This window comes from Anomaloglossus baeobatrachus, chromosome 4, assembly GCF_048569485.1.
Source record: "Anomaloglossus baeobatrachus isolate aAnoBae1 chromosome 4, aAnoBae1.hap1, whole genome shotgun sequence".
Taxonomy (NCBI): domain Eukaryota; kingdom Metazoa; phylum Chordata; class Amphibia; order Anura; family Aromobatidae; genus Anomaloglossus; species Anomaloglossus baeobatrachus.
Window position 1 is genome coordinate 124240233 of NC_134356.1, and position 27386 is coordinate 124267618.

General features: G+C 46.4%; 1 protein-coding gene across 1 annotated transcript in view; it reads right to left on the bottom strand.

The window, feature by feature from the left end:
* LOC142301297 (exocyst complex component 1-like) overlaps positions 1 to 27386 on the bottom strand; it is a 47990-nt gene that overhangs the window by 14120 nt on the left and 6484 nt on the right. The gene's annotated exons all lie outside the window — the stretch shown is intronic.

The following is a 27386-nucleotide window of genomic DNA, read 5'->3' on the forward strand; positions in this document are numbered from 1 at the left end:
AACCCCTTAAAATTTAATAAAGTATACAAAATACTGTAGAGGTACAATAGAGCAATGGATACACATGTGTGCTACCTCCTTACTCATTGTCTATTTGACAATCAGTGATAGACAAATACAGCCCTAAGCCATCTCCAATAATCCTACAAACCATAAATGGGGCTGCAATTAAATTTCAGGGCTTCGTTTTCAGGGCTCAATGGTAACTGATCGCAAAGTATATTTTAAAGGCAACCAGTCATGTCCCCAAACATTAGTAACCTGCAGATGTAGGGTTAATCTGAAAGTTAATATCCATACAATTCTGTTTGTCTGACTTACTAAAAGCACTGCTTACCAGAAGAAAATTACCTTGATTCCTCCCGGGAGTTGTCAACTTTGAGTTGTAGAGGCGTGCCCAGGACAGCTGCAGCCATCGCTCAGTACACAGTGAGTGGTAGCTGTAAATAAGCCCTGGCACTAAGACCTTGCTCTGCAGTGCATCTGTATTGATCCGGCTGTCGATCACAGTGCCAGGTTGTGTTTATATGCTATGAAAATATACACCAGTGAGGATGGAGGTCAGCGCTATTACTCCTTTAAACCAATAATTTGCAGCTAGGTTTAAGTCACTATGACTGGAACAATGACTAATGGTATATAACGTACATAAAAGAAATGCTTATATGTGTACAAATCTGCGCTAAACTAAGGCTATTGTTGGATAAAACATTTTTTTTTGTTTTATTTTAACTTTAAAATGGGTATTGGATTTAATATTTATAAAAGTAGGGTTACAATGGTATGATCCAGAAACACAATACACATATATTGCACAGTTATAAATCATACACTTTAAATTGAGGAGGGAATAATTGTCTTCTATAACCAAATTATTAAAGTAATAAAAAATTATTCCACAGGATAAATATATAAGTATTTGGCAAAATTATATAAATAAATAGTCCCGCAAAAATTAAGAGCAGCATAGATTCATATAAGGAATTGATATAGTCACATCCAGGAGTAATATACTGTGTTCAGCAAAAAGGTTTTTCTAATTTCCTTTTAAATATTTGCACTCCACATGTGCTATGAGCTCCTCGGTGTGTGTAAATCTCCACGCACTCCCAGTGTGTTTGTCCGCTGCGCTCACACTGGACTATAGCAAGAATGTAAAAATACCCCGAGCGTCTGTAGTGGGTGCCCGGTGCAGGTTACCTGATGAACGGCACTGATTCTGAGATGTCTGTGTGGTCCCTGCGCTGTATAAACTCCTGATGTCTGGAAGCGATAGTTTCAGCGAGGATTATACCAGGTCTGCACTATGCATACTCCTGATGCTTGGAAGCGATGGTTTCAACAAAGATTGTACCAGGTCTGCGCTGTGTATACTCCTGGTATCTCTCCCCGGTGCTGTTCGGTTCGGCACGCACCCAAGTGCACGTCCCCAGGTTCCCTCACTCCCGGGAGCGCGCATTCTGCAGTCCAATGAGACGTCACGGCACTCTGCGTCTGACTGACGAGACGTGACTGAGCCGAACCGAACGGCATCGGGGAGATATACCAGGAGTATACAGTCATGGACAAAAGTTTTGAGAATGACACCAAAATTATATTTTCACATGATCTGTTGCCCTCTGGTTTTTAATTGTGTTTGTCTGATGTTTACATTACATACAGAAATATAATTTCAATCATATTATGAGTTCCAAAAGGTTATATTGACAGTTAGAATGAGTTAATGCAGCAAGTCAATATTTGCAGTGTTGACCCTTCTTCTTCAGGACCTCTGCAATTCTCCCTGGCATGCTCTCAATCAACTTCTGGACCAAATCCTGACTGATAGCTGTCCATTCTTGCATAAGCAATGAGTGCATTTTGCCAGAATTTGTTGGTTTTTGTTTGTCCACCCGTCTCTTGATGATTGCCCACAAGTTCTCAATGGGATTAAGATCTGGGGAGTTTCCAGGCCATGGACCCAAAATCTCTATGTTTTGTTCCATGAGCCATTTAGTGATCATCTTTGCTTTATGGCAAGGTGCTCCATCATGCTGGAAAAGGCATTGTTGGGCGCTAAACTGCTCTTGGACAGTTAGGAGAAGTTGCTCTTGGAGGACATTCTGGTACCATTCTTTATTCATGGCTGTGTTTTTAGGCAAGACTGTGAGTGAGCCGATTCCCTTGGCTGAGAAGCAACCCCACACATGAATCGTTTCAGGATGCTTAACAGTTGGCATGAGACAAGACTGGTGGTAGTGCTCACCTCTTCTTCTCCTAATAAGCTGTTTTCCAGGTGTGCCAAACAATCGAAAAGGGGATTCATCTGAGAAAATGACTTTACCCCAGTCCTCAGCAGTCCACTCCCTGTACCTTTTGCAGAATATCAGTCGGTCCCTGATGTTTTTTCTGGAGAGAAGTGGCTTCTTTGCTGCCCTCCTTGAAACCAGGCCTTGCTCAAAGAGTCTCCGCCTCACAGTGCGTGCAGAAGCACTCACACCAGCCTGCTGCCATTACTGAGCTAGCTCGGCACTGCTGGTAATCCGCTCCTGCAGCTGAAACAGTTTTAAGATACGGTCCTGGCGTTTGCTGGTCCTTCTTGGGCGCCCAGGAGCCTTTTTGGCAACAAAGGAAGCTCTCTCCTTGAAGTTCTTGATGATGCGATAGATTGTTGACTGAGGTGCAATCTTTGTAGCTGCGATACTCTTCCCTGTTAGGCCATTTTGGTGAAGAGCAATGATGGCTGCACGTGTTTCTTTAGAGATAACCATAGTTAACTGAAGAGAAACAATGATACCAAGCCCCAGCCTCCTTTTAAAGTGTCCAGTGGTGTCATTCTTACTTAATCATGACTGATTGATCGCCAGCCCTGTCCTCATCAACACAAACACCTGTGTTAATGGAACAATCACTAAAACAATGTTAGCTGCTCCTTTTAAGGCAGGAATGCAATGATGTTGAAATGTGTTTTGGGGGTTGAAGTTCATTTTCTTAGCCAATATTGACTTTGCAAGTAATTGCTGTTAAGCTGATCACTCTTTATGACATTCTGGAGAATAGAAAAACTTAAGCAGTAGACTTTGTAAAAATTAATATTTATAGCATTCTCAAACCTTTTGGCCATGACTGTACACAGCGCAGACCTGGTACAATCTTTGATGAAACGGAAGTCCCGGATCGGTTGCGATGGTTACCTGATACACATCCTGTACCGGCGAACTGCAAGAACCAGGAGGCCGGTGATGGAACGGAAGGTAAGGTGAGCATAATATATGTGTGTGTGTTTGTGTATGTGTGGAATGGCACAATAGGGAACCAGGATGGGACATTGAACAAGTTGTGGAACGAATTGTCTGCATTCCAATGATTTCCTATGGAAATCTTGCTTTGCTAGACAAGTAACTTGGTTTACAAGCACACTCCCAGAACAGATTGTTCTCGTTAACCAAGGTTCCACTGTATATTACTCCTGGATGTGACTATATCAATTCCTCATATGAATCTATGCTGCTCTTAATTTTTTGTGGGACAATTTATTTATATAATTTTGCCAACTACATATATATTTATCTTGTGGAATAATTTTAATTACGATATTCCTTTAATAATTTAGTTATAGAGGACAATTGTTCCCTTATCAATTTATTGAATTATAGGTGGTAGCTGCCGGCCAGGGCTCCACTTTTTTTTAAAGTGTATGATTTATAACTGTGCAATATATGTTCATTGTGTTTTCGGATTGTAACATTGTAACCCTACTTTTATAAATATTAAATCCAATTCCTATTTTAAAGTTAAAATAAAACAAAAATAAATTTCAATCAACAATAGCCTTAGTTTAGTGCAGATTTTTTACACATATAAGCATTTCTTAGTCTGATACAGCGCCGCACAATCAGCTCTACCCTCACCTACTGTATCCTCACCTATCCCTTGTAGACTGTGAGCCCTCGCGGGCAGGGACCTCTCTCCTCCTGTACCTGTCTGTGTCTTGTACTGTGTATGATTATTGTACTTGTCCCTATTATGTATACCCCTTTCACATGTAAAGCGCCATGGAATTGATGGCGCTATAATAATAAATAATAATAATAATAATTTCTTATATGTACATTATATACCATTGTCTTTATAGGCGCCTCTATGACTGAAAGCCGGCGACTCCAGGAAGGAATAAAGTTAATTTTCTCACAGTAGCCAAACAGCATTTTAATATTATTTACCTGCAGATTAACCCTATTTCTCCAGGTTAATAGTATTTATGAACATGACAGGTTCCTTTTAATGTTCCCATATATTTACCATATGGAGGCTAAGTGGCTAAGGCTAAGTGTGTCCTTATGGCCTCTGTCTGGCTAGTATGTGTTAGCTTATCATCTTTTTTAAGGGTTATTTCCTAAAACACGTAATGCTCTATCCATAGCATATGGTATAACTTGCCAATCGCTGGTGGTTTGACCACTGGAACCCTCAGTGATGCTAGATTGGAGATCTGGATCCCTGAAAATGGAACTCTGCAGCCAATTAAAATCCCAGTGGTTTAACCCCCAATGATCTGCAAGTAATCCCTAATTCCATGGATAGGGGATAACTTGCGATGATGTAAATAAGGGTATGCTCACACTAGCATACATTCACTCATGGATGGGAAGCAGCCCAATTATTCAAATGAAACCCTCCTCAAACTGACGAGTGTCATTTTACTGCGATTCAAGTCTCTTGCATCCGAGAATCGTATCACAGGGGAGGAGAACAGAGAGAACTTAATTTCTCCATCTTTTCCATTGCGTGTGTCGGCACATATCAGACTGCACTCAGATGTCATCAGTGCAGTCCAAAATTTTTTACGCACCCATAGATTGCATAGGTGCGTGCTGTCCAACATACATTGTCAATCGCAGCATACACTGAATTGGCATGAAAAATAGTGCTGATCAGCACTGGCTCACAGTATGACATTGGAGCAAGTGCTATCGTGTAAAACATTAGATAATAGCACTTGTCCGAGTTATACACTAGTGTGAATGTACCGTAAGCCTTTATCTGCAAAAAGTAATTTCAAATGTTAACTTTTTGGCTTTAAGAAACACTTAAAAAAATCATGAAAACATAATGTGCTAGCCAGTAACAGTTACTTTTCAAGACCAAACAGGGAAAAAAATTATGGAATCACTCAATTCTGAGGTAAAAATAATGGAATTATCCTGTAAATTTTCATTTCCAAAACTAACACCTGCATCAAATAAGATCTGCTTGTTAGTCTGCATCTAAAAAGGAGTGATCACACCTTAAAGAGCTGTTGCACCAAGTGAACTGACATGAATCATGGCTCCAACACGAGAGAGGTTAATTGAAACAATGGAGAGGATTATCAAACTCTTAAAAGACGGTAAATCATCACGCAATGTTGCAAAAGATGTTGGCTGTTCACAGTCAGCTGTGTCTAAAATCTGGACCAAATACAAACAACATGGGAAGGTTGTTAAAGGCAAAAATACTGGTAGACCAAGGAAGACATCAAAGTGCCAAGACAGGAAACTTAAAGCAATATGTCTCTAAAACAGGAAATGCACAACAAAACAAATGAGGAATGAATGGGAGGAAACTGGAGTCAATTTCTGTGACCGAACTGTAAGAAATCACCTAAAGGAAATGGGATTTACATACAGAAAAAAAGGTTACAATGGGCTAAGGAAAAGCAATCGTGGACTGTGGATGAAAGCCATATTCAGTGATGAATCGCAAATCTGCATTGGGCAAGGTGATGATGCTGGAACTTTTGTTTGGTGTCGTTCCAATGAGATTTATAAAGATGACTGCCTGAAGAGAACATGTAAATTTCCAGTCATTGATGATATGGGGCTGCATGTCAGGTAAAGGCACTGGGGAGATAGCTGTCATTACATCTTCAATAAATGCCCAAGTTTACATTGAAATTTTGGACACTTTTCTTATCCCATCAATTGAAAGGATGTTTGGGGATGATGAAATCATTGATCAAGATGATAATGCATCCTGCCATAGAGCCAAAACTGTGAAAACATTCCTTGAAAGAAGGCACATAAGGTCAATGTCATGGCCTGCAAATAGTCCGGATCTCAATCCAATTGAAAATACAGTCATATGAAAAAGTTTGGGCACCCCTATTAATGTTAACCTTTTTTCTTTACAACAATTTGGGTTTTTGCAACAGCTATTTCAGTTTCATATATCTAATAACTGATGGACTCATTAATATTTCTAGATTGAAATGAGGTTTATTGTACGAACAGAAAATGTGCAATCCGCATTTAAACAAAATTTGACCGGTGCAAAAGTATGGTCACCCTTATCAATTTCTTGATTTAAACACTCCTAACTACTTTTTACTGACTTACTAAAGCACTAAATTGGTTTTGTAACCTCATTGAGGTTTGAACTTCATAGGCAGGTGTATCCAATCATGAGAAAAGGTATTTAAGGTGGCCACTTGCAAGTTGTTCTCCTATTTGAATCTCCTATGAAGAGTGGCATCATAGGCTCCTCAAAACAACTTTCAAATGATCTGAAAACAAAGATTATTCAACATAGTTGTTCAGGGGAAGGATACAAAAAGCTGTCTCAGAGATTTAAACTGTCAGTTTCCACTAAGAGGAACATAGTAAGGAAATGGAAGAACACATGTACAGTTCTTGTTAAGCCCAGAAGTGGCAAGCCAAGAAAAATATCAGAAAGGCAGAGAAGAAGAATGGTGAGAACAGTCAAGGATAATCCACAGACCACCTCCAAAGACCTGCAGCATCATCTTGCGGCAGATGGTGTCAATGTGCATCGGTCAACAATACAGCGCACTTTGCACAAGGAGAAGCTGTATGGGAGAGTGATGCGAAAGAAGCTATTTCTGCAAGCACGCCACAAACAGAGTCGCCTGAGGTATGCAAAAGCACATTTGGACAAGCCAGTTACATTTTGGAAGAAGGTCCTGTGGACTGTTGAAACAAAGATTGAGTTGTTTGGTCATACAAAAAGGCGTTATGCATGGAGGCAAAAAACCACGTCATTCCAAGAAAAGCACTTGCTACCCACAGTCAAATTTGGTGGAGGTTCCAACATGCTTTGGGGCTTTGTGGCCAATGCCGGCACCGGGAATCTTGTTAAAGTTGAGGGTCGCATGGATTCAACTCAGTATCAGCAGATTCTTGACAATAATGTGCAAGAATCAGTGACGAAGTTGAAGTTACGCAGGGGATGGATATTTCAGCACGACAATGATACAAAACTCCACTCCAAATCTACTCAGGCATTCATGCAGAGGAACAATTATAATGTTCTGGAATGGCCATCCCAGTCCCCAGACCTGAATATCATTGAACATCTGTGGGATGATGTGAAGCATGCTGTCCATGCTCGGCGACCATCAAACTTAACTGAACTGGAATTGTTTTGTAAACAGGAATTGTCAAATATACCTTCATCAGGATTCAGGAACTCATTAAAAGCTACAGGAAGCGACTAGAGGCTGTTATTTTTGCAAAAGGAGGATCTACAAAATATTAATGTCACTTTTATGTTGAGGTGCCCATACTTTTGCACAGGTGAAATTTTGTTTAAGTGCGGATTGCACATTTTCTGTTAGTACAATAAACCTCATTTCACTCTAGAAATATTAATGAGTCCATCAGTTATTAGATATATGAAACTGAAATAGCTGTTGCAAAAACCCAAATTGTTGTAAAGAAAAAAGGTTAACATTAATAGGGGTGCCCAAACTTTTTCATATGACTGTATTTGGTGGAAGTTGAAGAAAATGATCCATGACAAGGCTCCAACTTGCAAAGCTGATCTGGCAACAGCAATCAGAGAATGTTGGAGCCAGATTGATGAAGAGTACTGTTTGTCACTCATTAAGTCCATGCCTCAGAGACTGCAAGCTGTTATAAAAGCCAGAGGTGGTGCAACAAAATACTAGTGATGTATTGGAGTGTTCTTTTGTTTGTTTGTTTTTCATGATTCTATCATTTTTCCCTCATAATTGAGTGATTCCATAGTTTTTCCCCCTTTTTGGTTTTGAAAAGTAACCGTTACTGGCTAGTAGAGTTGAGCGCGGTTCGCGGTTCGAGGTTCTCCATTTCGCGGCTCGAGTGATTTTGGGGGCTGTTCTAGATAGAACTAGAACTCGAGCTTTTTGCTAAAGCTCGATAGTTCTAGATACGTTCGAGAACGGTTCTAGCAGCAAAAAGCAGGGCTTTTTACAGCTACAGTGTGCAGGAGCCATCGCTGGCAGCCTGCCAGAAGCTAGAAACCAAGATAAACATTGGCTATCCAAGCAAAGCGCTTTGGTTAGTAACCCGATGTTTATCCTAGTTACGTGGAGGAAGCCCACACTTCCTGGCTCAGCTCGCTCCGCCCCCTCCTGCACGCGGCATGTACACATACATACACACACACACGTCCCCAGCCATGCAGTCCACGACACTGACGTCTTCCTGGCACTCTGCACACATGGTCCCGCTCGGCTTACCTGCGGTGATGAAGTCCCGACCTCAGCGCTGTCACTGTCCTCCATGGCCGCCGCTTGTCACATCACCTTCTCTCGCTTCCGACCCGAGACTGACTAGCGGTGACGTCACTGGCCTCTCGTGATACTTGGCTGTGAAGGCGGCGGTCATTGAACTCAGTGACAGGTGCTGTCGGCAGTGCAGGAGATCAGCGCAGGTAATGTACCTCGCTGACAGCAGCACTTGTCATGCCCTGCAGTGACCTGGGCTGACCCATTGATGTTAGCTCAGGTCATTGCACTGCTCTCCCAGCCAATGGGGAACATCCTGCTCTTCATTGACTGGGACAGTGTGGATCGTTATGGCAACCCCTTGGATTACACCAGACCTGGATTTGTTTTTCTTTCTAATAAATTGGTTAAAGAGGGAATGTATTGGGGAGTATTTTTTCAAATAAAAATGTGTTTGTCGTCTATTTTTTTTTATTACTGACTGGGTTGGTGATGTCGGGTATCTGATAGACGCCTGACCTCACCAACCCCAGGGCTTGATGCCAGGTGACATTACACATCTGGTATTAACCCCATATATTACCCCGTTTGCCACCGCACCAGGGCGCGGGATGAGCTGGGGCGAAGCACCAGGATTGGCACATCTAATGGATGCGCCACTTCTGGGGCGGCTGCGGCCTGCTATCTTTAGGCTGGGGAGAGTCCAATAACCATGGACCTCCCTAGTCTGAGAATATCAGACCCCAGCTGTCTGCTTTACCTTGGCTGGTGATCCAATTTTGGGGGGACCCCTACGTGTTTTTTTTTTTAATTATTTAATTAATTTAAAATAACAGCGTGGGGTGCCCTCAGTTTTGGATTACCAGCCAAGGTGAGGTTGCCAGCTGTGGTCTGCAGACTGCAGCCATCTGCTTTACCCTAGCTGGCTACAAAAATAGGGGGAACCCTACGTCATTTTTTTTTTTTCATTTTTTTGGCTAAATACAAAGCTAAGCACCCCTTAGTGCCACATGAAAGGCACCAAAGGGTGCAAAATTACAAAATGCAGGAGAGTGGGACATTATGTGTCTTTCTGCCATTATAATGACAGAAAAGACTGATATGAAGTGCACAAGCACAAGAAAATCACCAGAGCGCTCTACGCTGTGAAAAGCAGTAGAAAATGGCACTGGAGTGAACATGTGACCGCCTCATGTAGGATGAAGCTATGGATCCTGGCTAAATTTATGCATTTACCCTCCTTCAGTTTTTTTGCAGTACACAAAAAAAACGGAAGGCACACGGATGACAAACAGATGACATACGGACCGTCTACGGAACGGAAACGGATGCCACACGGATGCACCCGTGAAAAAAAACGGACTGTTTTTTTGCAGACCGCAAAAATGGATCGGTCGTGTTAATGTAGCCTTATTCTGATCTGCCGTTTATAAACTGCAGGCAGAAATAAGTGAATAACGCCCCCCAGCGTCAGAAAATCTCCGGGGTGTGAGGTAGCAGCGTTGCTTGGGCAAAAACGTGAGGCAGTGAGGCAGCAGCGTGTTCACACCAACAGTCTATTTATTGTTGCAGCATAAATAGATCCAATTTCCCACTGTCAAAGTCTCTTCCGGATCACAGCCGGTGCATATAGACAAATTCTTTGCATAAAAAAAAAAGTCTTGTTACCTTAGGACCCCGTTAACCGCAGGGATCTGTGTAAGGTTCTCCTAGGCTCAAACTCTTGGCCTGTGTTCACTCCACACAGAGCCAGCCCAGCTCACTCGGCATGTGTTAGCTTCACCAAGCCTGGCTCTCAACTGAGACACACTCTGCTGTGCTCTGCATGATTTTAAATGAAAATCCCGGACATGAGGATTGCTACAAAACCTGGACTGGGAGGAGGGATCTGTCTCCCTGTTACCCTTTGTGCTATACTCCCAGTAATAGCTATAGCAAACTCAGAGGGTTTCCAGACACATTCTGGGGGACACATAGCGGTCTTCAAATATTACCCCTGTCACTGCCTCACATATCCCCCCCTCAGTTCAAACGGGCGGGGTTGAACTTTTGCCAACATACAGGGACCTCTGGACAGGGCATCCGCATTGCCCTGCAACCTACCAGCCCGGTGTTCCACAGAAAAGTGAAAGTTCTGCAAGGAGAGAAACCACCTGGTGACTCTAGCATTTCTCTCCTTAGCATTCCTCATCCAGACCAAAGGGGAATGGTCTGTCACCAGGCGAAAGTGTCGCCCCAGCAGGTAGTAGCGTAGGGATTCCAGAGCCCACTTTATGGCCAGGCACTCCTTCTCCACTATGCTATAGTTCTTCTCTGCCGGGGTGAGTTTTCTACTCAAATAGGTGACCGGGTGCTCTTCCCCATCTACCTCCTGGGACAGAACTGCACCCAGACCCACCTCAGAGGCATCTGCCTGTACTATAAACTCCTTTTGAAAGTCAGGGTTGACAAGGACAGGCTGACCACATAGGATAACCTTTAGCGCCTGAAAGGCTTCCTCTGCTTGTGTATTCCAGTGGACCATAACCGACTTCTTCCCCTTTAAGAGATCGGTCAAAGGCGCCGACCTTCCCGCAAAATTGGGTATGAATCGTCGGTAATACCCCATTATACCCAGAAAGGCTCTTACCTGTTTTGTGGTAAGGGGACGAGGCCAGTTTTGAATGGCTTCGATTTTGTTTACTTGTGGCTTGATAACCCCTTGGCCTATCACATACCCCAAGTAACGGGCTTCTTTGAGATCCATAGCACATTTGCTTGGATTCGCCGTCAGACCAGCAGCTCTGAGCGAATCCACTACCGCTTGTACCTGAGATAAGTGGGTGCTCCAGTCACTGCTATAGATGATGATGTCATCCAAATATGCGGAGGCATATGGTTGATGGGGTTCTAACACTATGTCCATTAATCTCTGAAACGTGGCCGGAGCCCCATGTAAACCAAATGGCAAGACGACATAGTGATAGAGCCCCCCTGGCGTGACAAACGCGGTCTTTTCTTTTGCCGCCTCTGTCAGTGGCACCTGCCAGTAACCTTTAGTGAGATCGAGAGTCGTGAAGTACTGGGCCCGTCCCAGTCTCTCTATCAGCTCGTCGACCCTGGGCATGGGATACATATCAAATTTCGAAACCTCATTTAACTTTCGGAAGTCATTACAGAATCTTAAAGAACCGTCTGGTTTCGGGATCAGCACAATGGGACTGGCCCATTCGCTCGTGGATTTTTCAATAACCCCTAGTTGGAGCATCTTTTTTACCTCCTCCGCAATGGCTTGCCTACGAGCCTCTGGTACCCGGTATGGCCTCAGGTGTACCCTTACTTGAGGCTCGGTGACAATATCATGGTGGATTACGGTTGTTCGGCCTGGTAGGCTTGAGAACACATCCGTATTCCGCTGCACTAACCTCCGAGACTCCCGTCTCTGCTGTTTTGAGAGAGAATCCCCTATCCTCACTCCCAATTCATCATCAGGGGACTCCTCCTTTGTTGTTGTCAAGGCATCTGAAAAAGTTAGGTCCAACGTTACGTCAGCCACCATACATTTCCTGTCTTTCCACGCCTTCAGCAGGTTTACATGGTATATTTGCTCTGGTTTTCTTCTACCTGGCTGATACACCTTATAGTTTACTTCCCCCACTTTCTCCCGGATCTCATAGGGACCTTGCCATTTGGCTAAGAACTTACTTTCTGCAGTAGGTATTAGGACTAAGACACGATCTCCCGGTTTAAAAAACCTGATGGAGGCCTTTCTATTATACTGAGTACTTTGGGCTGCCTGAGCATCCAGCAAATGCTCTTTAACAATGGGCATTATAGCCGTGATACGATCCTGCATACCCATAACGTATTCCACTGTGCTTTTGTGAGGGGTGGGCTCCTGTTCCCAAGTTTCCTTAACTATATCCAGCAGTCCCCGCGGATGTCTGCCATACAGTAACTCAAATGGCGAGAACCCGGTGGAAGATTGTGGGACCTCGCGGATAGCGAACATTAAATAGGGCAATAACATGTCCCAATCTTTCCCCTCTTTGGAGACCACCTTTTTCAACATAGCCTTTAGAGTTTTATTAAAACGTTCCACTAGACCATCAGTCTGGGGATGGTACACTGACGTGCGTAGCTGCTTGATCTGGAGGAGTTTGCACAGTTCCTTTGTAATTTTAGACATAAAGGGAGTGCCCTGATCGGTCAGGATTTCTTTGGGTAACCCCACGCGACAGAACATAGCAAACAACTCCCGAGTAGTGATGAGCGAGTATGCTTGTTACTACTCGGTACTCGCACGAGTATCACTGTACTCGGGCTACTCGGCGGGTACCGAGTAATTTTGCAATACTCGTGCTGTACTCGTGGTCTTCATCCCTGCATGTTGGCGCTCTTTTGAGAGCCAGCCCTCATGCAGGGATTGACTGGCAGACCACTGCAATGCCACAGCCCTGTTAGTTGTGGAATTGCAGTGATTGGCCGGCCTGCACAGCGTGACCGAGCCTTTATACCGGCGGGCGCGCTGTGCTCTGCACACAGCCATCTCATATTCCCTGCTTTCCACGCCCACAGGCGCCTATGATTGGATGAAGTGAGACACGCCCCCACGCTGAGTGACAGGTGTCTCACTGCACCCAATCACAGCAGCCGGTGGGCGTGTCTATACTGTGCAGTAAAATAAATAAATAAATAATTAAAAAAACCGGCGTGCGGTCCCCCCAATTTTAATACCAGCCAGATAAAGCCATACAGCTGAAGGCTGGTATTCTCAGGATGGGGAGCCCCACGTTATGGGGAGCCCCCACCCTAACAATATCAGTCAGCAGCTGCCCAGAATTGCCGCATACATTATATGTGACAGTTCTGGGACTGTACCCGGCTCTTCCCGATTTACCCTAGTGCGTTGGCAAATCGGGGTAATAAGGAGTTAATGGCAGCCCATAGCTGCCACTAAATCCTAGATTAATCATGTCAGGCGTCTCCCCAAGATTCCTTCCATGATTAATCTGTAAATTACAGTTAAAAAACACACACACCCGAAAAATCCTTTATTAGAAATAAAAAACACTAACAAAGTCCCTCATTACCAATTTATTAACCCCGACAAACCCTCCATGTCCGGCGTAATCCACGGACCTCCAGCGTCGCGTCCAGCTCTGCTGCATGGAAGTGACAGGAGCTGCAGAATACACCGCCGCTTCTATCAGCTTCACACAGCAACTGAGGTGAGTAGCGCGATCAGCTGCTGTCAGTCAGGTAACTCCCGGCCACCGCTGGATCCAGCGGCGGTGAGTAGCGCGATCAGCTGAGCTGTCACTGAGGTTACCCGCGGCCACCGCTGCATCCACCGCTGGATCCAGGTAACCTCAGTGACAGCTCAGCTGATCGCTATACTCACCTCAGTTGCTGTGTGAAGCTGACCGGAGCGGCGGTGTATTCTGCTGCTCCTGTCACCTGCATGCAGCAGAGCTGGACGCGACGCTGGAGGTCCGTGGATTACGCCGGACATGGAGGGTTTGTCGGGGTTAATAAATTGGTAATGAGGGACTTTGTTAGTGTTTTTTATTTCTAATAAAGGATTTTTCGGGTGTGTGTGTTTTTTAACTGTAATTTACAGATTAATCATGGAAGGAATCTCGGGGAGACGCCTGACATGATTAATCTAGCATTTAGTGGCAGCTATGGGCTGCCATTAACTCCTTATTACCCCGATTTGCCAACGCACTAGGGTAAATCGGGAAGAGCCGGGTACAGTCCCAGAACTGTCGCATCTAATGTATGCGGCAATTCTGGGCGTCTGCTGACTGATATTGTTAGGGTGGGGGGCTCCCCATAACGTGGAGCTCCCCATCCTGAGAATACCAGCCTTCAGCCGTATGGCTTTATCTGGCTGGTATTAAAATTGGGGGGACCGCACGCCGTTTTTTTTAATTATTTAATTATTTATTTCACTGCACAGTATACACACACATCGGCTGCTGTGATTGGGTGCAGTGAGACAGCTGTCACTCAGTGTGGGGGCGTGTCTCACTGCAACCAATCATAGGCGCCGAAAAGCAGGAAAGCAGAGAATACGTGATTGATTAATGAGCGGCCGGCTTTTTCAAAAGAGGAAAAGCCGCCGGAGTTTAGTGAACAGTCGTGCAGCGCCGCGGCAGTGATCGGGGAACGGTAAGTAAGAGAGAGGGGGGAGAATGACCGACAGACTGTGAGAGGGGGACAGACAAGACAGAGAGAGACCGACAGAGCGAGACCGACCGACGGGAGATAGAATGAAAAAAAAAATGACCGACATCGTTAGTAAAAAGCACAAAACGTGCGTTTTGGACATCGGAGTGCCACACAAGGTTTTCACGTAAAATCTTTCATGTATTAATCTCAAAAAGTAACATACATTAGCTCTATCTCACTATTGGGTATGTGCCCTTAACATTTCCACCATGAAAATTCATTTTGGTGTCATTTTGGAAGGTTTTCTGGTGAGTCCGTAAAAATGGCGTAAAACTCGGACAAAATTGTTCACAGCTGTGACTTTTGAGTGATAAATGCTTCAAGGGGTCTTCCCCATGCTGTTGCCATGTCATTTGAGCACTCTTCTGAGACTTTTGTGACATTTTTAGGGTTTCTACATGCTGCCGGGGGTCATTTCACAGAAATACTCGGGTCTCCCATAGGATAACATTGGGCTCGGTGCTCGGGCCGAGTACACGAGTATCTTGGGATGCTCGGCCCGAGCCTCGAGCACCCGAGCTTTTTAGTACTCGCTCATCACTACTCCCGAGCAATAAGCCTCGCCGAGGTGTGACGTAGTGGAATGGCCTCCGGATAACGTGTCGCGTAATCCATCACTACCAGGATGTGCTGGTGACCACGGGCTGATTTTACAATGGGTCCGATCAGATCCATAGCAATCCGCTCAAAAGGCACCTCTATAATGGGTAAAGGTATCAGAGGACTACGCAAACGGTGCGTTGGTGCGGTCAACTGACAAACTGGGCAGGACTCACAGAACCTCTTAATTTCTGCGCCGACCCCTGGCCAGTAAAACCGCTGAAACATGCGTTCCCGCGTTTTCTCTTCACCTAGGTGCCCACTCATTAGGTGGTTATGAGCCAATTCCAAGGTCTGACGGCGGTACGGCTGAGGGACCACCAACTGTTCCACTATTTCCCCCCGGATTGTATCAACCCGATAGAGCAACTCTCGCTTTAGAGCCATGTAGGGAGTTTCCAGCCTGGCACCAGGCCGCTGGGGTACCCCATCAATTACCTGTACATTTCCACGTCCAGGAGCCAATGTGGGGTCCCGGAGCTGTGCTGTTCCGAAATTATCTGGAGACACGTTCAACTCCGGGATGGCCTCGGGTGGCTCAACCTCTCCTGCCATTACCTCTAGGGGGAACCTAGCAGGGTTACACTCTTTCCCTATACTGGAGACCCCTACGGCAGGTATCCCTGAGTCGGGATCGTCCGGCTCAGGGCCTGGTTTAATCATACACCTCGGAGGGCTAGGTCGCCTCCCACATAATGTCCAGAACAGGGGCAAGTCTCTTCCCAAAATAACAGCATATGGAAGTCTTTTCATCACCCCCACTTCATGTTGAACCTCTCCACACGAGGTAGCAATGGTGACCCTTTCCATAGGGTATTCACGTAGGTCTCCATGAATACAAAGTACCCCTACTTTATGTCCCGTAGGGTTTTCCCCGGAGACCAAGGAGGCATGTACAAGAGTCACTACACTTCCTGAGTCCAACAAAGCCTCTGCTGTATAGCCATTAACACGTACTTTGCAGAGATGGGGCTCCTCCCCCATAGTAACAGTGCTTGCGGTACAAACAGTATGGGCATACATTGATACCCGGCGAGCGTACCGGCAGTCCATGGGTTCTGATGTGAGTGGGCACTGTGCCATCACATGCCCGAGCTGATGGCACCGCCAGCACATAACAGAAGAGGTGTCCCTGTTTCGGGTGTCTGACTTTGGGGAACCGGGACTCCTGCTGACCTTAGTCTGGGGTTTACTCTCTGCCAGGGCTGAAGACGGGGCAGCACCCGAGGAGGGACGGGAGTCTTTTACCAACTGTGAAGGGGGCGTATCCCTACGGAGTGCCCGCCGTGAAGCAGAGTCCCGGACCAACTCCTGGGTAGCTGTGTAGCGTTCCACCAAATTCACTAGCTGGTCTAGGGTACCGGGGTCCCCCTGTCCCACCCACCGTTGAATGGGGGCTGGCAAAGTCCGCACAAACCGTTCAATCATCTGTCCGGGGTTCAAGGTCTCCGGCTGCAGCCATTTTTTTACAAGGTCCAGTAAGACATGGGTCTGTGAGCGTGCAGGTTTTCCCTCCTCAAAGGACCACTGATTCACTCGTTGGGCCCGGAGATAAGTGTTAACCCCCATTCGTGCAAGGATCTCACCTTTCAGTGTGCCATAGTCCTTGGCATCCTCCGTGCTGAGATCCAGGGAGGCTTTTTGGGGTTCACCTACCAAGAACGGGGCCACGACATCAGTCCAACGGTCGATAGACAATTTCTCTCGCTCAGCGGTCCTCTCGAACACGGAGAGAAAGGCTTCTGGGTCATCCTCTACACTCATCCTCGTAAGTGCTGCCCTTACTCTGTCCTGGGCCGCAGGAAGGACTGGATGACCTGGAGTTACCGCTGGGAGCGCTTCTCGCAGAGCAGAAAGCTGCTTAGCCAACAAGCTGTTTGTCTCCTGTTGCTGAATGAACGCCCGCTGGAGCTGGACATTGGTTTGTTGCTGCTAAGCATTAGCCTGGGCCAGCTGCTTTACAAGATCCTCCATGGTGGCTGCTGAGTTAAACTGTAACTTTGCAGGCTTGATCATAAACATGTGAAAACTGGGTTGTTGCCCCTAGCAACCAGGCTGCAACGCCTGTAAGCTACGTGGACCCGCCGATCCACCGCAAACAGCCAGTAAAAAAAAAAATTCCTCCCTTTTTTTTTTTTTTTTTCTTTTCCGGGTAAGTACCTCTTAGGCCATTGCCCTTAGCAACCAGGCTGCCATGCCCGCATTCTCCACCATAATGTGAGGTAGCAGCATTGCTTGGGCAAAAACGTGAGGCAGTGAGGCAGCAGCGTGTTCACACCAACAGTCTATTTATTGTTGCAGCATAAATAGATCCAATTTCCCACTGTCAAAGTCTCTTCCGGATCACAGCCGGTGCATATAGACAAATTCTTTGCATCAAAAAAAAGCCTTGTTACCTTAGGACCCCGTTAACCGCAGGGATCTGTGTAAGGTTCTCCTAGGCTCACACTCTTGGCCTGTGTTCACTCCACACAGAGCCAGCCCAGCTCACTCGGCATGTGTTAGCTTCACCAAGCCTGGCTCTCAACTGAGACACACTCTGCTGTGCTCTGCATGATTTTAAATGAAAATGCCGGACATGAGGATTGCTACAAAACCTGGACTGGGAGGAGGGATCTGTCTCCCTGTTACCCTTTGTGCTATACTCCCAGTAATAGCTATAGCAAACTCAGAGGGTTTCCAGACACATTCTGGGGGACACATAGCGGTCTTCAAATATTACCCCTGTCACTGCCTCACAGGGGTTTCAGGGCTAGCTGAGACCCTGGAGATCATGATTCAGGACGGTTTTTCCGGTCCCCGCTCACGTGATCAGAGGTATACACCGTACACCGATGATCACGTTACAGTAAATGACAGCGCCGGTAAAAAATTATTTATCTCCTCCCCGGTCCACTCCGGTCCCCCGGTGTCGCCAAAGTGCCCCCCCTGATGCCCTACCAGAAATCCAAGATGGCCGCGCGCACAGCAGCGCGCCGGCCGCATTCACCCTACTCCTCTGATTTCTGTCGCATGTGCCATGACACATGCGACAGAAAACTTCTCCCCAGGCCCTGCCAGGTCACCCCCTATAACCCCACCGGTGTTCCCCGGTGTCCCACGGTACCTGTGCAGCGTTGATCCCCCCACGGCCCTCTCCTTCGCAATAGACGCTGCCGCATGCACAGAGCGGCTGTCAGCTCAGCTTCCTGTGTTCAGACACAGTGAGTGGTGGTTATGCATCTGTAAGCTAAATGGGCGGCACGGTGGCTCAGTGGTTAGCACTGCAGTCTTGCAGTGCTGAGGTCCTGGGTTCAATTCTCACCAAGGACACCATCTGCAAGGAGTTTGTATGTTCTCCCCGTGTTTGCATGGGTTTCCTCCGGGTACTCCGGTTTCCTCCCACACTCCAAAGACATACAGCGCTATGGAATTAATAACGCTATATAAATGAATAAATTATTATTATTACTGCAATGCCCTGCTCATGAGGTAAGGAACATAATTGATCAGGAGAGCTATATACTACATTTCCAAATGGAGGGATCTGCTTTTATAGTTTCCCTGCTGAACGACTACCAAACATGAGAGTCCGTTATACGCCACAAGAAAACACATCTAAATAGCGAGCTCTGTTGTTAAGTATTCATTCAGCTGGATAACTGGACTTAAAGGGGTATTCCATCTCCAAGATCCTATCCCCAATATATAGTAGGTGGAATAGCAATAATATCAGCAAATACCAATATTTGGAAATGTAGAATAGTTCTCCTGATTAGGCATGCCCTTACCTCATGAGCAGGGCATTGCAGCTTTGTTAGCAACCATTACAACATGGACTCTGCTGCTGTGGACCCGGGGAGAGTAAGTGCAGATTCATTGCACCCACACTCCTCCCATGAAGGGTCCGCACTCCCAGAAAATGGGGGATACGTTCCCTGAGTGTCTCCCCCCCATATTCTAGACGGTCCAGAGTCGTTGTGGGACCCCTTTATTTTTTTCTTACAATAAATTGATGAAAGAGGAAATGTTTTGGGGACTGTTTTTTCAAATAAATTTCTTTTGTCGATTTTTTTTTTTGTTAGTACTGACAGTATATGATGTTGGGTATCTAATAGACGCCATGACATCACAAACTGCTGGGCTTGATCTCAGGTGACTTTACAGCTAGTATCAACCCGATTTATTACCCCGTTTGCCACTGCACCAGGGCACGGGATGAGCTGGGGTGAAGCGCCAGGATTGGCGCATCTAGTGGATGCGCCACGTCTGGGGTGCCTGCGGCCTACTATTTTTAGGCTGTGAAGGCCCAATAACTATGGACCTTCCCACCCTGAGAATACCAGACCACAGCTGTTCGCTTTACCTTGGCTGGTGATCCAATTTGGGGGAGACCCTACTTTTATTGTGTAATTATTAATATTTATAAAATAATTATAAAAAAAGAGCCTGGGGGGACCTCCACATTGGATCCCCAACCACGGTAAAGCTGCCAGCTGTGGTTTTCAGGCTACAGACGTCTGCTTTATCCTAGCTGGGTATCAAAAATGGGGGGACCCAACGTCATTTTTTTTTTAACTATTTTTTAAATAGAAAAAATTAATGGTCTTCCCTGTATTTTGATTGCCAACCAAGGTAACGGCAGGCAGATGGGGGTGGCAACCCATAGCTGTCTGCTTTATCTGCGCTGAGAATCAAAAATACCGCGGAGCACTACGTCATTTTTTTTAAAGATTTATTTTTACAGCACTGTGATGTCCAGCAATCAAAATACAGGTGCTGGAAGAGTTGGATACAGCACCAGAAGATGGCGCTTCTATGAAAGTGCCATTTTCTGAGGCGGCTGCAGACTACAATTCGCAGCAGTGGGGCACAGAAAGCTCAGGCCAACCTGTGCTGCGGATTCCAATCCCCAGCTGCCTAGTTGTACCTGGCTGGACACAAAAATGGGGCGAAGCCTACGTCATTTGTTTTCTAATTATTTCATGAAATTCATGAAATAATAAAAAAAGGGCTTCCCTTTATTTTTGGTTCCCAGCCGGGTACAAATAGGCAACTGGGGGTTGGGGGCAGCCGTAACTGCCTGCTGTACCTGGCTAGCCAAATATATGGCGAAGCCCACATAATTTTTTCAGGGGGCAAAAAACTTCTGCATACAGTCCTGGATGGAGTATGCTGAGCCTTACAGTTCTGCAGCTGCTGTCTGTCTGTATGGAGAAGAGCAGACAGCAGCTGCAGAACTACAAGGCTCAGCATACTCCATCCAGGACTGTATGCAGAAGTTTTTTGCCCACCAAACAAATGACGTGGGCTTCGCCATCTTTTTGTATGCTAGCCAGGTATAGCAGGCAGCCACGGGCTGCCTCCAACCCCCAGTTGCCTATTTGTACCCGGCTGGGAACCAAAAATATAGGGAGGCCCGTTTGTTTTAATTATTTCACTTATTTCATGAAATAATTAAAAAACAAATGACGTGGGCTTCGCCCCATTTTTGTGTCCAGCCGGGTACAACTAGGCAGCTGGGGATTGGAATCTGCAGCACAGGTTAGCCCGAGATTTCTGGGCGCCTCTGCTGCGAATTGCAGTCCGCAGCCGCCCCAGAAAATGGCGCTTTCATAGAAGCGCCATCATCTGGCGCTGTATCCAACTCTTCCAACAGCCCTGAAGCCGGGTGGCTTGTTGGGTAATAATGAGTTAATACTAGCTTTGTTTTACTAGCTAGTATTAAGCCAGAGATTCTTAATGTCAGGCACGTTTGACCCGGCCATTAAGAATCTCCAATAAAGGGTTAAAAAAAAGACACCACACAGAGAAAAAATACTTTAATAGAAATAAATACACAGACACATTGGAGACTCCATCTTTATTGCCCCCTGTCAGCCCTCCACGATCCATGGTCTTCTGTCTTTCTCGTTCAACAAATGCAGCTCTGCTCCATCACTGCTGCATGGGGGAAGTGCGCTGCTGCTCCCCGTGCAGCCTTCACTCCGTGAGTGATCAGTGCTGCTGGCTGTCAGCGGTAACGCTGACAGACGCATTACCATAGCAACGGTGCTCCCGAAGCCGCGGTTAGCGGTGACGTCGCCGCTAACTGCGTTGCTATGGCAACGATGATCTCCGTTAATGACCGGCTGTGTCAGCCGGTCCCTAACGAAATGGGGAGTCGACCGTGTGCTAGAGCATGTCGCCGGTACACGGCGATACACAAATGTGCACCGTGTACCGGAGAGATGCACTCGCAGGTCCTACATGACGCGTCATAGTCATGTGACCAGTCTGTAGCCAATGAGATAATAGCCACGTGACTGGTCACATGGCTATTTTGACGTCACGATAGGTCCTGCATCACTGCTGGCAGTGCTGGTCACCGGGAGGATTCAGCGATCATCGGATGGAATAGCGGCAGGAGACAGAGTGCAGGAGGGATCGCGGGGACCGGTAAGTGTTATGGCAATGTTTATTAACTGTTTGTGTACATTTATCATGCATTTTTATGTGTTTGTGATTGCCTCCCATTATATCCTATAGGTTCGAGTTTGGTTCGTCGAACGTTTGACGAACCGAACTCGAACGAGACCTCCGTTCGGCGAACCGAACTCGAGCCGAACCACGGCCAGTTTGCTCATCTCTACTGGCTAGCACATTATGTTTTCATGATTTTTTTTTTTTACTATTTCTTATAGCCAGAAACTTGACATTTGACCTGACTTTAGTTTTGTGCCATGTCTGTGATCTGCTCTTTTTAAACAAAAGTAAACAACAGAATGAACATCCTCAGAGCCAGGTGAGTCCATAATTTTTGCCAGAGGTTGTATATAGGAAAGCTCAGCAAATTTAATTTTTAAATAAAAAGAGCCACCAAAACTAGAATGAGGATCTAAGGGTTTAAAAAGCAATAAGGTCTTATGCAACTGATATGTTAATGACATACAAAGATTACTTGCTCACCTTGTTGGATTGTGTCAACCACAATACAAGAAATAGTTGATAGATTTGGACAGCTGCTGAAGAATCCACTGATCATTTCTGTCAATGGGTCACTATGGTGGACAGATACTAAGGCATCAATCCAGACTGTGGTAGCTTTGTATAGCTCCTGAGCATATGCACTTGACAGTGGCCAAAAACACAGTATGTTCCTAGCTTAAAGGGGAAGTCCACCTTTGGTGAATTTTTCCTTACATAGAGTCGTGCATCTGGGGCTAAAAATTGTTTTTGCAATTGGTTTTCAATTAATATTTTGAACCTTTTACAGGAACTTTTCTAACATGCATATTCAACTTCCTTGTGGTCTGAGGTCATAAACCAGCTGAGAGGAGCTCAGAAAAAGACAAATAAAAGAGGCTGACAGATTCTCAGTTAACATATTCTACAGCTAGCAATAAACTGTGTAATGTTAGGATCACAAAACTGCAGATTCTCTCATATGAGAAAATTGGGTCAATTATACTACGTAATGACACTGATCATCAAACTTTGATCTGAGTGTCCTCATTAGTGTGATTTCATTCTCTCAGATGACAGAAAAGGAGCACACTGTGAGGAGAAGAAAATAATTTTTCCATCTTCTCCTTCCTGTGAGTCCGCGGTAATCGGACTGCACTCAGATGTCATCCGAGTACAGTCCGATAATTTCCACGCACTCAGAGACTTGAATGGTTGAGTGGTATCTTATTTCAGAGAGAAATCACAGCATATAAAGGAAAAGCGTCAGCTCACCAATTCCATGAATGCAGGATGAATGCTTCGATGGGTGTGGTGCATGGAACCACAGGCCGGCACCTAAGTAGGCTTGATCCAAAATTTCTAATCCAGCAACCTGAGAGGAAGATGAGTTAAAACATCACATTTATCATTCCATTAAGAGTGATAAAAATATAGACACCTGGCCGGTCTACGCGTTTTGAGTGAGTGCCGCTCTTACTCATGACGAAGTAACGCATAGACCGGCCAGGTATCTATAATTTATCACTCTTTTAATGGAATAATAAATGGGATGTTTTATCTCATCTCCCGCTACGGTTGATGGAATTTGTTACAAATTTTGGATCAAGAAATCACAGCATGCAGATTCTGTCTGAAAAAATCAGGCATCAGCATTGCCCCATTGAATAACATTGGTTCAAATGCTATCCTATAAAAAAAAATTGGACAGCACTCATCTGATGTATATTGGGGTGTGAGTAACGCCTAAAACAGAAGCTATAGGCTACATGCGCACGCTGCGTTTTTGGTGCAGTTTTGTTGTCAGAACTTTCTGACATTTGACTTCCCAGCAGAGTCTATGAGAAGTCAGATTTTCTATGCGCACATTGCAGTTTGTTTGTCAGCGTTTTATTTGTCAAAAGTTTGTGATAAAAAAATGTAGCATGTTCATTCTTCCTGCGTTTTTGTCAACATTTGTCACAAAAATGCAGCAAAAACGCACCGAAAACGCAGCAAAAACGCACATATAATTACAAACATTTTTTGTGACTTTCCAGGCTCTCTCTGACAAGGTGCAGTATTGGCTGCAGTTTGTGAACACAAAAAGATGCAGCGTGCGCATGTAGCCATAGAAGGCTAATGGTGTAAAAGATTTGAATTGTAGCGAATTGCAAAAATGATCTTTAGTGCAAAATATATGCATTTAGGTTAATTAAAAAAATATTCCCAAAGAGGAACCTTAAGAAGGTTTATTCACGCAAGAATTAAGTTCAATAATGCCCAAAATTCCTAATAATGTCTACTAACAGATACTGAAATACTTTGAAAAGGACCACTACATAAGCAGATACCTGTGTGTACCATGATGTTATACTGAGAGCTTATAGCTGTAAATTTCTATAGTGCCATGCGAATCGTAAGAATTGCCCAACTGTGGTCATTTGATGGCATAAACTGAATTTTTAAAAATGCAAAATAGCGGCATCAATACATGGAAAATGTTATTATTATTAGAGACGGTTCTTGGAACTGACTCATTCAACCTCTTCATTTGAATTTTTGCACTTTAATTGGCATGGAAAAAAAATTACCGTTTGTGACTGAAGGTGAAACTTACCGCATGGGAAAAGCAAACAATAATTGTTGTGCTTTACAGGAACACACAACTAAGATGTGACACAAAGAAGAAGCAATTCACTGCAATCTGACTTCTGATTTTAGCAGGAAACTTAGGGCCTGAGCATTAAATTATGTCCTATTTGTAAAAATAGCAAGTAAGGATTTCCATCCAAAATATATCGGCCATAATGATCTACTTCTGCCGCCCCCACGTCAGTAGCAGCTGGGCTGCTCGGATCCGGATCCGCAGTGGCTCGCGGGATTTCTGGACCTGGGGGTCGCGCGGACACTCAAATAAAAATGGGACGTATTTGTACGGGGATTGCTGTAGGTACTTCGTAACGCCACCTACGGTGTGTGGTAAGATATGGTACCACCGCTGCTGTTGGGGAGCACCCGGGGGGAGATGGGATAGCAGCTGGATGTTAACCCCTCCGTGGGTAGGGATGGAGACCCCGGGGCTCAATGTCCAAAACACAGGGAGTGATATAGGCCGGAGGTGGCACGCTGGGCCAGACCAGGGAATGTTGGTGTACTCACTGTAGAAGAATTACACACAAGTCCGTTGGTAAACCAAGGTGTCAGTGGCCGGCTGCCACGTCCGGGTGTACTCGGGTCCCATACACGGCTGGTGTACCAATGTCCCTTCCTCCGACACTCTGTACTTTCCTCACTTTTGGACGACTCCGTATGGAACGGGGAAGTCCGCACCTGGTGTATTTTGGTTGGGAGATGTGCCCGCGAAAACTGACCCTTGGAATTTCAGTGGGTATATGCGGATACCCTATCCACCGCGGTGGACTGCCGTTTCACTCTATCTGGGAAAACTTCTGGAGCTAGGCCTGCAACTGTCGCGGGCGGAGGGGACGCGCTCGCTACGCTCAGGTCCGGGGCTTCTGCTGCTGCTGCTCGGTGGCTCGAGCGGTGGGCCGGACCCGGGGACTCGAGCAGCGCTCCTCACCCGTGAGTGAAAGGGGATGGTTGGTTTGGTGAGAGAGTTCGTGACGCCACCCACGGGACGTGGTGATGAGGGCACCACCGCTGCTGGTGACGGGGATCCCGGGAGAGATGGTAGGGAGCAGCTAGGATGTTGTCCCCTCCGTGGGTAGGGGTTGGTGATCCCGGGGCCCGGTGGTGATACGGGGAGGCTGGATGGCTGGGGGTGCAGGGTTGCAGGGACAGCGTGGCGCAGTGCCAGACGGCACTGGTGTACTCACTCAGACAATCAATGACAGAGTCTCTGGTAAACCAAACGGCCAGATGGACGGGTCCCGCAGCCGGCTGCAGTGTTGTTGTGCTCTCCCCAGACGTTGTGATGGTGGCTGTCTTTCCCTGCACCTGTTAGAATGTTCTGACTCCTGTGGTTGCCCACCGGTAGTCCGCTTTCTGGCGTATAGGTGCCGTAGGAGCCCGTTTTGCCCGCAGGCGCTGACCCTTGGATCTCTAGCCTGTGGCGGTGGCTGTATATCCTTTCGGTGTGGACTGTTGCCTTCTGTCGGGTCTTGGTTGTTGGGAAACCCCTGGGGTTCCTGTCACACTCGGATTTTACTATTACTATTGTCGGTGGCTCCAAGCCTGGATGGGGTCCGATGGCCCTGCCTGTGTGCTTAGCTTCACTCTGCTCCCCGGTCCTACGGCTCTGCAGAGTTCCGCTAACTCCTGCATATGGCCACCACCATCTGCCAACCTTGCTGTCAGTGCCTGGGCTCCGACCCAGACACTTGCAGTTACTGTCCTCTCACTTTCACCTCCAAACTCTAACTGTCTGCTTTTCCCGCCTCCAGGCCTGTGAACTCCTCGGTGGGTGGGGCCAACCGCCTGGCTCCGCCCCACCTGGTGTGGACATCAGACCCTGGAGGGAGGCAACAAGGGTTTTTGGTTGACTGTTGTAACTGTCTAGGGTGGGGGTGTGTATGTTGTTATGTCTGTGACTACCTGGCTAGTCCAGGGCATCACACAACCTGCTCCCGGCCTGGTGAATTAGAGAAGGGGCTGGAAACCGTCTTCTAACTAGGGTCCAGGTACCCCGCCTGTGCACGGTTTGCAGACCGGATCTCCGCTGTCGGCACCGGCGGGCTCAAACCCTTTCTCGGTCCATTCTGGATCTCCCGCGACCGTATTCCTGTCGCTTTTGGACACGGTCCACTGCTTGCCACCTAGCCAGCAGACCAGAGCCACTACCCTGTCTACTCTCCACTAAGCTCAGCTTCTCTCTGACAGTCTGTCACTGTCACTCCTCTCCTTGACCTCCTTCAAACTTCAAACACCAAACTGATCTGACTTGTTCCCGCCCCCGGATCCTCAAGACCCCTAGGTGGGCACTCCCAATCCGCCTGGTCCTGCCCACTGGTGTGTCCTTCTTACCCTGTAGGGATGACTAGGATTTTGTGGCTGATGAAACCTTATGTGGGAAGGTGTTATGTATTGTGTAATGTACCTCTGTGACCACCTGGCGGCGCCAGGGCGTCGCATACTCGCACTACCAACAGAGTTATGAATGGTATGCCTACCAATGGTGCTATAATCTGACATATCCTTGACACCGGAACCATAGCATATTAGAACCTAACACTAGTGTGAGCACGGCTTATGTCATGAGGTAAAGCGATTGTCAGGGTTTAGTAATGCTACATCTGAAATGTTGACATGTTTTTTATTTTACATCATGCTAATCCATAATGGCAGGTTGGTTTTGTCTACTGTCTTAAAGAAGGCAAGGATTTTTCTGGTTGCTCGGGGGCAAGCACTGCGACCAGAAGAGCAGCATGGTCTTGTTATTAGCTTGAAATGTGCATTGCCTCTGTAGAATGGGGCTCACAGGGGGGTTTGAAGCTGGCCTGGTTCAGGAGATGAGTGGGCTCCAACAATCATAGCCAGCTTCTGCACAGTGCTGACAAGCTCACTCATGCAAAGGCTCTAGTCACACTTGCGAGAGACTCGCGCGAGTCTCTCATCGCATCACCTGGGACGGCCTGATGCTCTCCGGACACGAGTGTCTCATCTGTATAGAAATACATGCAGCCGACCCGGTCCTGTCAGGAGAGTGTGTGGCTGTGCCGAGTGAAATGATGCGAGACTA